Raw genomic sequence first — 12,526 nt, forward strand, 5'->3', positions numbered from 1 at the left:
TCTAAGGGAAATGTTGCCACAGCCTTGCATACTAGTTCCCACCTGGGTTTGGGGGTTTATCTAATACCCTTAGCCTACGACATTAATTGATGGCACAAATGGGGTGCGGTTTTTCTCTGGGGTATATTGTTGTAATGCCACTCTGACTCCGCCAGCATCACCAAACCACACCTGAGAAACCAAGGAGTCGGGTCCATAGATCAGGGATTGTATACGATGATGACAGATAATATTGGACAATCTTCCCTGGCTTCATTCATACATTAATAAATCAACGGAGATTTATTTTATGATACATACAGCAGTACCACTAAATCCTTGTCCTTTTAAAGCCATGTTTATTGAGTTTCAGGCTGGCAAAGCCATGCATTACTCCAGAAAAGCATTATGAAGTATATCAAAACCGTAGCGGTAAAGCATATCCCCTTCCATGTAACAGCAGCTTACTGTGCGGCAAATGCTTCCAAAACAAGGAAAAGGCAACTTCTTCCACACAGAGGTAGGAAACCAAGTCTTCATCTATATTAGGGATCTGACACATTGCAGTCTTATCTTTTTGTGTTTTACATGTTTATACATAACAGGGCTGCCTGCCAGGAGCTCCGGCCAAAACCAGCAGCAAGGGCTTAGCTCCGAGTGGGAAGGTTTTTGCTGGAGCAGTGCAAGAAATAGGTACATTGGTTTGTCAACGTTCAATTGTAAGTATGGAGGCACTGCCTACGGTGCTGACTGCCATTAAAAACAGAACAAAACTGAAGGGTATGTGAGTGCCACTAAAGCTAGAAGGCAAGGTACTGCAGTTGATGGAGGAGTCCTCCTAATGCAGTCCTGAAGATGAGGAGTCTCATTTGCATTCACATTTTGGCCCCCATCCGCCGTTCTGGCAATGCAAAGGAAAATCAATTGACTAAGCTTCCAAAATTGCTTTAAAGACTCAAATAATGTCAAATCCGTTTCCTGCGTCTACAGCAATTACCAGAAAATTCAGAATTAAGAATCTCCGGTAAACTCAGCTCTGTCTCCTCGATCCTATGCATTAAGTGGGGGTTTCATTACCCCATCCTACTTCTTTGTACAGATGTGTTCTACACACAGGTCAATTGCACCGGTCTTTTTCACACTTGGTCTGGGAAAGATGCATGATTCATAAGCTGTCAGAAGGTGGTTGATGGAACGGGCCACCAAAACTCAGTATCAAACGTACATGCACCTTTCCATGCATGCAAGCAAGAAAATAAGCAAGTTCATGAAAGGAAACCTAGTAAAGAGATACCCAAAGCTGAACCTAAGGCTTTCTCTTTGTAAATGAAAACCAGCACGGGTGCATTACAAGAGAAGATCACTTAATTTTATCTGAGGTGGTTATGTAGCCCTTGAACCAGATAAAAGAGCATTGGGCTAAGTGATGTCCAGCCTCCCTTCCAGACCCACACTTCTGCAGCCACACAACGCGGCACGTGCTGGGTTCATTTCACCCAACACACCACAGCTGCAGCACAGCTGTCTACACTGAGCTGGGCTCCCTGTCTTACCAGTGGCAAACAGCCCTTGCTAGGAGAGCAAGCCTTGCTCTGGCTTTTGAGGTTGAAAATCTACCATGAAGAGAGGGGTTAAATCAAAGTAGCATTTATCCAACATTTCCTCAGATCAAATTATGTATACGACGGCGACCCTGCCTTCCTTGTCCAGAAAAACTCCCGCTAACATTAATGTGTATTTTTTTTTCCTTAAGAAGATGCACAAGATACAGCCCTTAGATTACAGGGGGAGGCAAAAAGGTAATTTCAGTTTAAGTCAAGAGTGTTTGATTCAGCTCCGAGTGCCTTGTGAGAAGAACAGAACTAAAATTCACCTGAGGGCATCCAAAGATAACGAATGCAATTTCAAGAGAAAGTATAGGGATCTGTAGTTACAGCAAAATGTGTATTGTGTATTTGTGTTGTGCGAGGTTTTGTTCTTTGCTGAGCGGCATGACCTATTTCCCAGCATCATGTGATTTTTGTATTGGAAGACTCTTCTGTAAAGAAGTAGAATTAATTTTCCAGTGGAAAAGATACAAATCTGATTTTCCTTAATTCTGCCCAATAAAATAGCAGAATGTTGCATTTGTTTTTACTTACTTATTTATTTAAACTTCACAACCCTTTTGAAAGATACGTATGTGTAAAGCATATGCACATACTTATCTGTTGTTGGCAGTCTGTAGTTTCATTAAGTTTTTATTCAAAAAGCGTACACGGCATTGGGAAAAACCAAATTAAATTACGCTTGGATTTAATAGGATTTAAAGTCCATCTCCCACCACAATGGCAGTTAAGCACTTAGGCATCTAAAGCGCACGAAGGGAATTTAAGCCGCCTTCCATGCCTCCCAACTCACACTGGTGCCTATGTTTTCTGCTTAAATTTTGCTTAGCTGCCTGAAGTTTTTTCAACTACGCGCATGAAGATGAAAATCAAGGGATGTCACCTCTGGCTAAAATGCTCTGGCATTCCTAAAACAGGAATTCCTGTGTCCCAGTCTCGTAAGCAACCCTGTCTATCAGACTTTCTCAGCTCATTCCTAATGGAGACCAGCACTAGAACTGAAAGAAGAAAGAAAAAAATCAAGCTGTAATTGAGACATCTGGAAGGGAACTGTTTATACAAACTCAACAGCTTTTGAAAAGCAGGGCCCTTATAGGCACTCCACATCGGCATGTATTTTTAGCTTGTGACTTCTTCATTTCTAGTCATATTTCTTCTAACATACTGGAAGTATTCATAATTATGGCGATGGGACTTTTTTTTTTTTAAATGCTTGCATAACTCAAAAGTGACCAAATGAAAGCTGACTACACTTTCCCAAAGGAAAAAAAAAAAGTTTTATGAGTTCAGAAATTTCAGCGCTAACGGAAATTAATTTTCAGGTAATTGTTAGAAAGCTAGGTTTCTGTTGCTTTGTCAAAATCAACTGCACAACACTCCCGAGAACACAACAAAGCAGAGAATACTGTAGAAACGATTATAAAGGCAATGTTGAACATTTGGTAAGCTAAGAGGATATTCGGTTAGGTTGGATTTAAAGTATTAACCTCTTCAGGAGATGAATTCAGGCTTTCTGCGTCTTTTGTATCACATGCACATTAATGCATTGTGTCGGCATGTGCTTTTGGTGAAGACCTCAGATTAATTAGAGTTTAAATTTAGGATCGGATGCGTCAACGCTAGAAAATAGCTGTGTTGTTGTTAGGTCGTGCTTTCACTTACGTGACCAGTGCTGTTTACGTGCACTTGCCGGAGCGCCCCGCAATTTTCAGTTACAGCTGAGACCCCGATTCAGCGTCGGCTTCAAGTCTCCTTGCCCTTTCAGCAGCTGCCGCACCGCGGCTCCTGCAGGACCTGCTGTACAAAACTACAAATGGTCGCCTGGCTTCTGCTCACTCCAGAAGCCAATCGGGGCTTCACTGCAGTTGAAGGAGCTGCCTCTGGACCGAGGTGTGGAACGTGACTCAGACATGGCTCAGTATTGAAAACTAACATGGAAATGTCCTCCAGTGATTTCTAACTAACGGTATAAGAAAACAGAATGAGATCTGGGGGGTGGGTTATATATCCAGTGTGACGAGTACAAAAGGCATACATTTCAAAAAACATGCGAACCGAACCCCCACTACTGTTGAAAACAGTCTCCTCAGGTAGAAAGAAAATCTGCGTCTCCTAATTATACTCACATTTTCAGAAAAAATTGACAAGGCAAGTGAAGATCTATGTACGAGACACTCTTTCCAGCAGACCCTGCGGACCTGTTGGGGTGATCTGAAATCGCTGCTTTCCTGATGCTCTTAAGCAGATTTCAACCACTTTGGTATGTTAAGTGTTTTTTGCTCAACAGAAAGGGTTAGTAGTGGTCTATTAGAAACCTTGCTTCGTGCACATAACCAACATTGCTCCTGTGGAAGAGCTCATTTTAAGCCTGGGAATGATAACGGATGAATATCAGGATGGTTGCTATCAGTTTCACTCCAGAGGCAACAGTCAGCACTTCACAGAGATCTCTTACCAGCTGAGAAAGAAGATGCTGTTTGCCAGTAAGATGTCAGAACACAGCTGAGCAGGAAGGTGGAAATAATTTCTTGGCAAACTTTATAGGTGCTACCTTTTGGGATTTGTTTTTTTCCATGCAGTTTCTGTATGCACCAAAGTTTAAATGTCTTTTCTTTCTTTCTCTTCTGTATCTGTCTCATGCTAACATACCCCATGAATGCACCATCCTTTCAGATTTTAGTTTTGATCATTTGTTACATGCACAACGCTCTCAGTGGACACTATAAGCCTGTAAGCACTGCAAAGGAGGACCGCCAGCATATTAAAAAAATAGGGAATTTATACTTTCCTGTTAGTTAAAATTCGAGCAGACCAGAAACGGGTCAGGCAAGCTTAATCGTCTTCCTGTTAGTGATACAACCTGAAAAGTTTTCTGGCTGAAGAAATTATGTCATGCTCCGTTTCTGCAATCAAACTGTCATAAGCTACTTGTATTAGATCATTTCCTTCAACGAGCTACTTCTTATCTGGACACAGCCTTCTGAGGTATACTAAAAGCTCACACACAGAAAAAAAAATGGAAGCTGTACTCTATGTGCATCCTTGTACAAACCCAGAAGCTGCAGAAAAAGAAGCTGCAAATACCCATGTTACTACCAACGTGGGAAATGAAGACAAACAGGAGGCTCAGCACCGGGACCCTTAGAGGAAAGCTCAACTGCCTTTGTCCTGTCTCGGTTCTGAGTTACGTGAAATCACCTGCAATGCTCTCCAGGAAGCCACGGAGGCTGCTGTAATTTATGGCAGCCTACTATAAAGCTACACCGGCATTAGGAGACCGGCCAAAGATTTTGTGATTGGCCAAGCCGGCATGGGCTGAGCAGCATTAGATACGGCTGATGAGAACTGCCAGCAAAAGGCTGCGCTGGAGGAGACAGAGGTGGGAAAAAAAAGCTGCATACGCACCTTGATCTTAGGGTAAAATCTCTGCCTCTTACTAGAACTCACGTACAACTGGAAACCAGTAGCGAGTTCTGCAATGATAGGAAAAGCGCAGCAATTAAGGGATTTAATGGCACTTCAAGTAAACACAGAACATAAATATTTAGTTATTACTTGTGTGTACTTTTCTAAAGTAGGTCGAGTTACGATGTTCTGAATGTCACATACCGCAGGCAAAAGAGGGGAACATTTGGAACCTAAGTAATTGTTAACAACATTCTTTTTTAACAGGTATCTCATAACTGCTGAAGGTAGTATTCACTTTACTGTGATGATCCAGAGAGCACTATGACCCCTGTCTTTCCATGCTACTGCCTAACACTAGTCTCCTCAAAATCTGTATTCTGCCACCAAATAAAAGAAGCTGGTTTTCAGAGGTAATGAACATATGCAATCTCAAACAAAAAGTTTTGAGAGTTGCAAGCTCTCATCATCTTGAAAGGTAAACCCAGTTATTTAGTGGCATCAGTAACGAGTTTGAAGGCTAACGCTAGACACGGCTATTTGAGAATGTTGTGCCATTTTAAAGATTTTATATAAAAGATCAGTAACTTCCAAGCTTTGACACTTCCTCATGCTGCACCCCAGAAAGGAGAGGAAGACCTCCCCACTCTTACTCATGCTCGCCCATGAAATCCTCCACCGAGTTGAATGTCTCTGGCCAGGACAAACCCCACATGCAGTCCTGTCACACCCTGAAGAGAACCAGTAAGATGCCAAACAAAAACGTTATCTTTCAAGGCTTATTCTGAAAAAAGGACCAAACTTGTATTCCCTTTGTTATGTTCCAACCAGCTTCTTTATGGTACGTGCAGGAACACAAAGATATTGCCAGTCTAGGGGGTTACATTTGTTTGAAATCAAATAACCTAGGTGAGACCCTGCTTCTTTCATTAAGAGCTTCCACCAAGTCCACTCCATGGCCGTACATCCGATTTACTGCGTGTGGAGCGTCCCCCCTGCAGCCGAGAGCCCCACTTCACCCCTTTTTTCTTCATTCCGACCCGGGATCGCCTCTTTATTTATTAACAGCGTTACGCAGAGGTTTCCTGCGCTACTGAGAATTTCCGTCATTGCCTCCTCACGGTGCCATCTTCGCCTTTCTTCCACACGGATTCCCCCGACCCCCCTGTACGTACCCGAGAGCTTCCCCTAGCCCCCCCCGGCCACCGCCCGCTCCCAGGCCCGAGGGGCGGCGCGGCCGGGCTCCGGCGGGGCCAGGCCGGCGGGCGCGGGGGGGGGAGGCCCCCGCACCTCCCCGCCGCGGCGGGGCTGGGACGCGCTGCCGGAGGACACAGATCGCTCCTTCTCATAGCGGAGAGCGGCAAAACCAGCCATGGCGCGGGTGAGGGGCAGCGCCCGGGCCACGCGTCTCTCCCTCCTCAGGAAGGGGGCCGGGGGGCAGCGCGCCGACGCTCCCTGAGGCGGGGGTGGGGGCTCTCGGCCCCGGCCGAGCGGTGGGGATGCTGAGGCGCCGCACTGCCCTCCCCGGGCCGGGCGATGGCCCCGCACAGGCCGGCGGGGCGCACCGGCTCCCCTCAGCCCGCCGCTCAAGGGTGGCCGGAGGAGCGGTGCCGCTGTGAGGGGCGCCTCGGACGGGAGCGGCGGCGCCCCCTGGCGGCCGCCCCGCGGCGGGGGTCGCAGCAGGCGGCGGCTGGGCGCGGGGCTCCGCCGCATCCCGTCCCGCCGCGGTGCGGTGCGGTCGGCGGGGGTCCCGTCGCGCTGGCCGGGGCGAAGCCGTGCCGGGGCGGGCGGGAGGACCGGTCGGCGGCGGCAGCCGCTGCCGCCCCCGCTATCTGACCCGACCTTCCCCCTCTCCTCCTCCTCCTCCTCCGCCCCCCGCCGCTCGGGAGGAACTGAACCATCGCTGCACAGGAAGTAGCGGCTGCGGGGAGCAGCAGCGGCGGCGACAGCTGGGGGCTGCCGCACTCAATGAGCCAGGCTCCCGCAGCCGCCGCCCGCCCCGCTCGCCCCTTCCCCGCCTCCCGAGGGCAGCGGCGCCCAGCCAGCCCCGCCGCCGCCGGGGGGGTACCGCGGACAGCAGCAGGCGGAGGCGGGCACAGGCCGCCCGCCCCGGGGCTGGAGGCTGAGGCGGGCAGAGGCAGCTCCGGCTCTTCCCGAGGAGGAGGCGGCGGCGGCGGCGGGGACTGCAGGTTGGTGCCGCTCCGCTGGCGAGATGCGGGTGCCGGGGGAAGGCGGGCGGCGGGCCCTGCCCGCGCCGTACCGGCCCCTCGGTGGCCGGGGCAGCGCCCTCCGCCTCGCCGCTGATGCTGGTGGTGGCGGCGGCTCGGCCGGGCGCCCCTCTGGGAAGGCCCCAGCGCGCCGCCCCCCTTCTCCCCCCCCCCCACCCCGCTGCGGCGGCGACAGGAGGAGCCGCGCCGGGGCCCGGCTCGGTCCGGCGGGCGCGGTGACGGTGCCACCGGCGGGCGCAGCCCTTTGTGCGGCGGCGGGCGAGGGGTGGGTGGGAGGGGGGCGGCATAGCCGGGCCCGGCGGCGGGGGCTGCCCGGGGCGGGGGGATGTGATGGCGGCGGCGCGGGGAAGGGCACAATGGTCCCGCCGGCGCGGCCGGGCCCCGGCTGAAATGCGTCCTCCCCTCCCCGGTGAGATGGACGCCGTCCTGGGGGGCAGTGGAGGAGGCGCAGGCTGGTGGCGGCTCAGTGGCGGGAGGGTGGCAGCTGGGCGCTCCGCCGAGCCTGTGGGGAGGCAGGCAGGGAGGGAAAGGATGGGCGAAAAAAAAGTGGGAGAGCGGTTTAAAAGAAAACCAACCAAACGAAAATATAAGGAAGGGCCGTTTCCGAGGAGGCAGGCTGCACCTGGGCGCGGGGCTTGCGAGTGCAAGATGGAGAAGAGCAAAAACCCTATTGATCTGAGAGCGGCAACCGAATGGGATGCTGTTGTGCCTGGATTCTGTTCAGATGATGCTGATGGGTTTAATAAGCTGCTAACCTAATGTGTAGGCACCTAAATCAATGAGCATATTGATTATCCCCTTATTGCATTTAATACGCTGCATTCTAAGGGAACTTTTGTGATGAGACTGAGTGCTACCTATTTGATGCCTCATATATTCTTCCCCTCCGATATTTTTTCCTCTTTGAATCTTCATCTTGCCTCCTTGATTTGGCAGAGAGCAGGTGTGGAATCAGAAAGCAAAGTGGCAGAGTTTGCAGTAATCTTGCCGCTCCTACTTGAATAAAAATCTCGTTAGCTCATCATGTTATCAAAATCATTAATTTCAAGTCCAAAATAAACTTCATGGCCTTTCCCGCTCTAAGGGAAATAGGCTAGAGTCCAAGGTCGCATGTTTGCTATCAGTGAATTGCTGATACGTACAAGCATGTTTGGGAGTAAAGTGGTAAGCTCTCCACTTGTCTTGGCAGTGTTTCTTTCATGGGGACACTCTTCCCTTGAGGCTCTTTGCTTGAACTACGGGTCGTTTGGGCAAAGTTCAACATAATCACAGATAGGTATGTGTATTTAAATATAATTTTTTTCAAGCTTGATTCTACAAGTAGTAAAAACCCATACAGTTTCCATTTGTTTCCTTTCAAGATTGCAGCTGTATACAAGATGATTTAAACATAAACGTTCTGGTCTTTCCTATAACTTTCACAGGAGCTTTGGCTTTTGCTTCCTCTCTGTGTACTCTAATCTTCTCCCCCTTTATGTCTATTGTTACTGAACCTTCGTGATTAAAATTATGTGCATTACATTCGATACCTTTTTTCAACCTTTTTAAAGGGTAATCTTATGTACTCTAAGAAAGTCTTGTTATCCTGTTCTCTTTTAATTCCCACCTTCACCTCTCCACCCCTATACACACACCTAATTGGTGAAAGCAGGATAGAGAACAGTTGGTCTCCAAATATAGCTTGAATTCAACAAGTACAGGAAAAAAACCTGACCAGACTGTCCCTGCTGAGCATGATTAAAATGGCAGGACCACTTATCAAAACTTTGTACTGCAGTTTAACAATACATTACAGATAGCTCAGTGGAGGATGCGTGAGTTGTACCTGACGAGGGCTGAAATCAGAATGGGCTTTGGTTGAAGTGAAGTGGGAGAGAAATAAGGATGCTACTTCCTCTTCCCAGTGTGATTTCTTTTATCTCTGAAGAGTTGCATTAACGAACTGGACAAAATTCCACTTAAAATTACAGGGAACTCTGTTAGCACAAAGTGTATGTTCTTTTCCCAGCCAGAGCCAAAGCTTTCTGCCCTGTGTTAATCTTCTTACAAAATGAAACTATTGCATAGTCCTGTGCTGGCTTCATTTTTTTTTTCTTTCTGCCGCTGTTTGCAGAATGATGCATTGTTTTCAAATCATAAATGGTGTTTTGTTTACTTACAAAACTATTGTGGAATAATTGGATTTGAGGCTTACGTTTTGTGGGGAACTGGTGTGAATAAAGTATTGCTGTTGACTGTAATCAGTTCACCTATACTAAACTTATGATAACCATGAATTATGGTAGGCTGTTTCTATGCTTTATGCAAATACAAAAAAAACCAAAACCAAACCAAAACAAAAAAACCCCAAACAAACCAAGAAAGGTTGCATTCAGTCTTGTTCCCTTGGTTTATGAGAACATAATTCTTGATAGGAATGGCCAAGATACTGAAAAAGAAAGATAATTATAATTTGTAATGGCTAAAAATGTCCTATTCTTTCAATGATTTTTTTTTTTTAGTGTTAATACTGAATGTTGGTGCATGCTTATTAGTCTGTAGTCAGTTCCTGAACAAAGAACAGGTGACTAGGCTATTGGTACCTTGAGCGTTACAAGATAAAGAACAAAAGAAATTATGAAAAAGGAACCCAAATTTCATTGTATCTCAGGCTGTTCCACCACCTTCTGGTGCTGAGCCTCTAGTAATAAGGATTCTTTGTCTATGCTTGCTAATACCAGGGAACTTGTGCTTGTAATTTGCTTACAATTACTTAATAAGCAATTGTCCTGGTTTCAGCTGGGATAGTTAATTTTCTTTCTAGCGGTTGCTGTGTTTCAGATTTGGTATGAAAGGAAGTCAGTAATGCATATTGTTTTAGTTCTTGCTAGGTGATGTTTATACTGTTCAAGGACTTTTTTTCAGCTTCCCATAGAAGCTGAGAAGGGGCATAGACAGAGCAACGTAATGGCCAATGGAATATTCCATACCATAGACGCCATGCTCAGTATATAAACGGAAATGTGAATCCACGATCACTGCTTGGGGCGGGCTGAGAAACCATTTCACCGGGCAGTGAGAGTGACTTGTGTTGTATTACTTTATCTTTTTCTGTTACTGTTCTATTAAACTGCCTTTATCTCAACCCATGAGGTTTTTTTCCTTTCTTTTCCCCTCCTTTTTTGCCCTCTTCTCCCTATCCTTCTGGGGTAGGGTGCAAGCGGCTGCGTGGTCCTAGCTGCTGTCTGGGGTTAAACCATGACAGTAATCCATACCATCTTTTTAAGTAAAACTAAAAGGAATGGAATGGAGAGGCACTAGAAGGCATTATCCGAATTTCTTGTTTACCTGGGATATTAACCAACATAAAATGAGTGAAAGAAACACTCATCTAAGGCCTCTGCTGCGTGCTTGATGAAGATGAACACTCTTAAATGTGTTACATGAAAATCAATTTGCCATCTGATGCATGATCATGTCAGGATTCCAGGAATGAGTCAGCACCTAAATTGGGGACTGATTATCTCTAGAACACAGGCACCTATAGGTAAAATCAGGATAATCCTAGGAAGTGTTTAATTTGCTGGTGGACCAAACCAATAATCTCTGTTTCCTGTTTTAGTTTATTATTTGCAGAAGTCCAAATTTCAAATGATTAAAAAGGAAACAAACCCTTGCTTACATATTTTTTTTTTTGAGGCTTCTAAAATCCATTGATACTTTATGATTTACCTGCAAAATTTCCTTGTGCCTCTGAGTCTGGACACATTTAGGAGTGTGCAAGACATGGGAGTGGTGAGAAGCTGGGCACTTAGAGCTGTTACACACAAGTCATAGAAAAAATGAAAGAAATGCTTGTCTGTTTTGTGAAGACCAATCTAGGAGGGCTACCTTTGGATCTCGTCCTTCACAACAGCACCTCCTTCTGCTGTGTCTTTATCTGTAGCTGTCTGACCTTGCTTGCGTGGGACAGACAGCATAACTGTGCAGTTTAGTAGACGGGACATTCATTTTGGGAAGCAGGAGGCTTGGGTTCTTGTCCTTGCCCAAATGAGTACTCAGCGTTGCAAAAAGGAACCAAGAGCCACAGGGACTCTTTCTATCCGTAAACCCTTGCAATATCCAAACAGATTCAGGGGGAGACTGTGGTGACTGGCCGTGACAGGGTGCCCTGGTGCACTACTAAGGAAATGCTGGGTGGAGGTTATGATAACTTCCAGGGAAAAGGCAAGGAAAGCTGTATCGAAATGATGTACAGCTCAGACTATGTGAGGATGCTGCCCATCACACTGATGGGCAAAGGAGCCGATCAGTCACGCTGTTCTGTTTCATGCCTGTGTTATGAGAGGGTCGGTATAGGCTTGGCACCCTGAACTTTCCCCTAAAGTCATTGATCTCTACCTGATGTAAGCCTGGGGGGGGAAAGCTGCGATTTATGGTACCTCTCCTCGCTGGGTATTGCTAAATCAGCCCAGCTGCTCGTGGAGTTTCCCCGCCCCTCCTTTGCTGTTCTCGGGTGTGTGGCTTCCTTCATGTATTTTGTAGGGACAGCAGGCATGTAATTTTGACCTGCCGCTTCCCCTGGGACTTGGGAAACTTGGGGCCCTAGGCTCTCTGAGACTTGCTACTGCAATGCTGCATTTTTTTCTGCACCCGTAGGTGCCAGTTCCTTGGTGGAGAGCTAGGACGAAATAAGAGAAGAAACTTTCTGTCGCATCTTGGATGGGGAATGAAAGCCGATGTACCGACTAGTCCTAATACTGTTGTTTATCTTGCAGTAGTATCAATAACGTGGTGTTTGCTTTCCAAACAAAAGATGTGTTCTGTGTCCCAAAGAGTTTAAAGATCCTTTGAAGCTCTGTGTAGTGGAAACAGTAGTTCCCTCAGCCAGGTTGGTCTTCGCCCCAGGTACAGCCTTGTTGCCTAATTGTGATTACTGCTGTAGTTTGAGATTGCTCAGGAAAAAAAAAAAAAAAAGCTTATCCTTGAAGTAGGTGTTGAGCTCCCTATGTTTTATGAGAATTAAAGGGCATATAGATTCCTTATACATTTGGAGTGAAATGGTAAGAAATTTTCCTTACGGAAGAGGTGGATCCGAGTATATGGTAGAACATTTAGAATGCAGCATCTCCTGGGTATTTACATATTCATGGCAAAAACCTATTTAAAACCTTTCCAGTGTTTCTGCATCAGAGTTGAGCTCTTTAATGGTCAGGCATAAGTGGTATGACATTGGCCTCTTCCTGTGTGTAGCACCTCTTCTCCATGCAGACATTCTCATTTGTTGGAAATGGGATTTCAGGGAAATTTTTAGCTGCCTTTTTTTTT

At 46.8% G+C, this 12,526-nt stretch overlaps 1 protein-coding gene across 7 annotated transcripts in view; it reads left to right on the forward strand.

Moving 5' to 3' along the window:
- Positions 1–6,251: 6,251 nt before the first annotated feature.
- Positions 6,252–12,526, forward strand: part of AGPAT3 (1-acylglycerol-3-phosphate O-acyltransferase 3) — a 94,342-nt gene continuing 88,067 nt past the window's right edge. For 2 of the 7 annotated variants that reach the window (XM_074603102.1, XM_074603098.1), the window contains exon 1: positions 7,051–7,180. The gene's annotated coding sequence lies outside the window, so the exon portion shown is untranslated. Of the gene's footprint in view, positions 6,373–6,896; positions 7,181–12,526 lie in introns of those variants that run through there. The other 5 variants (XM_074603136.1, XM_074603114.1, XM_074603125.1 and 2 more) reach the window with 5 other exon arrangements.

Source organism: Larus michahellis, chromosome 1 (assembly GCF_964199755.1).
Source record: "Larus michahellis chromosome 1, bLarMic1.1, whole genome shotgun sequence".
Classification (NCBI taxonomy): Eukaryota; Metazoa; Chordata; class Aves; order Charadriiformes; family Laridae; genus Larus; species Larus michahellis.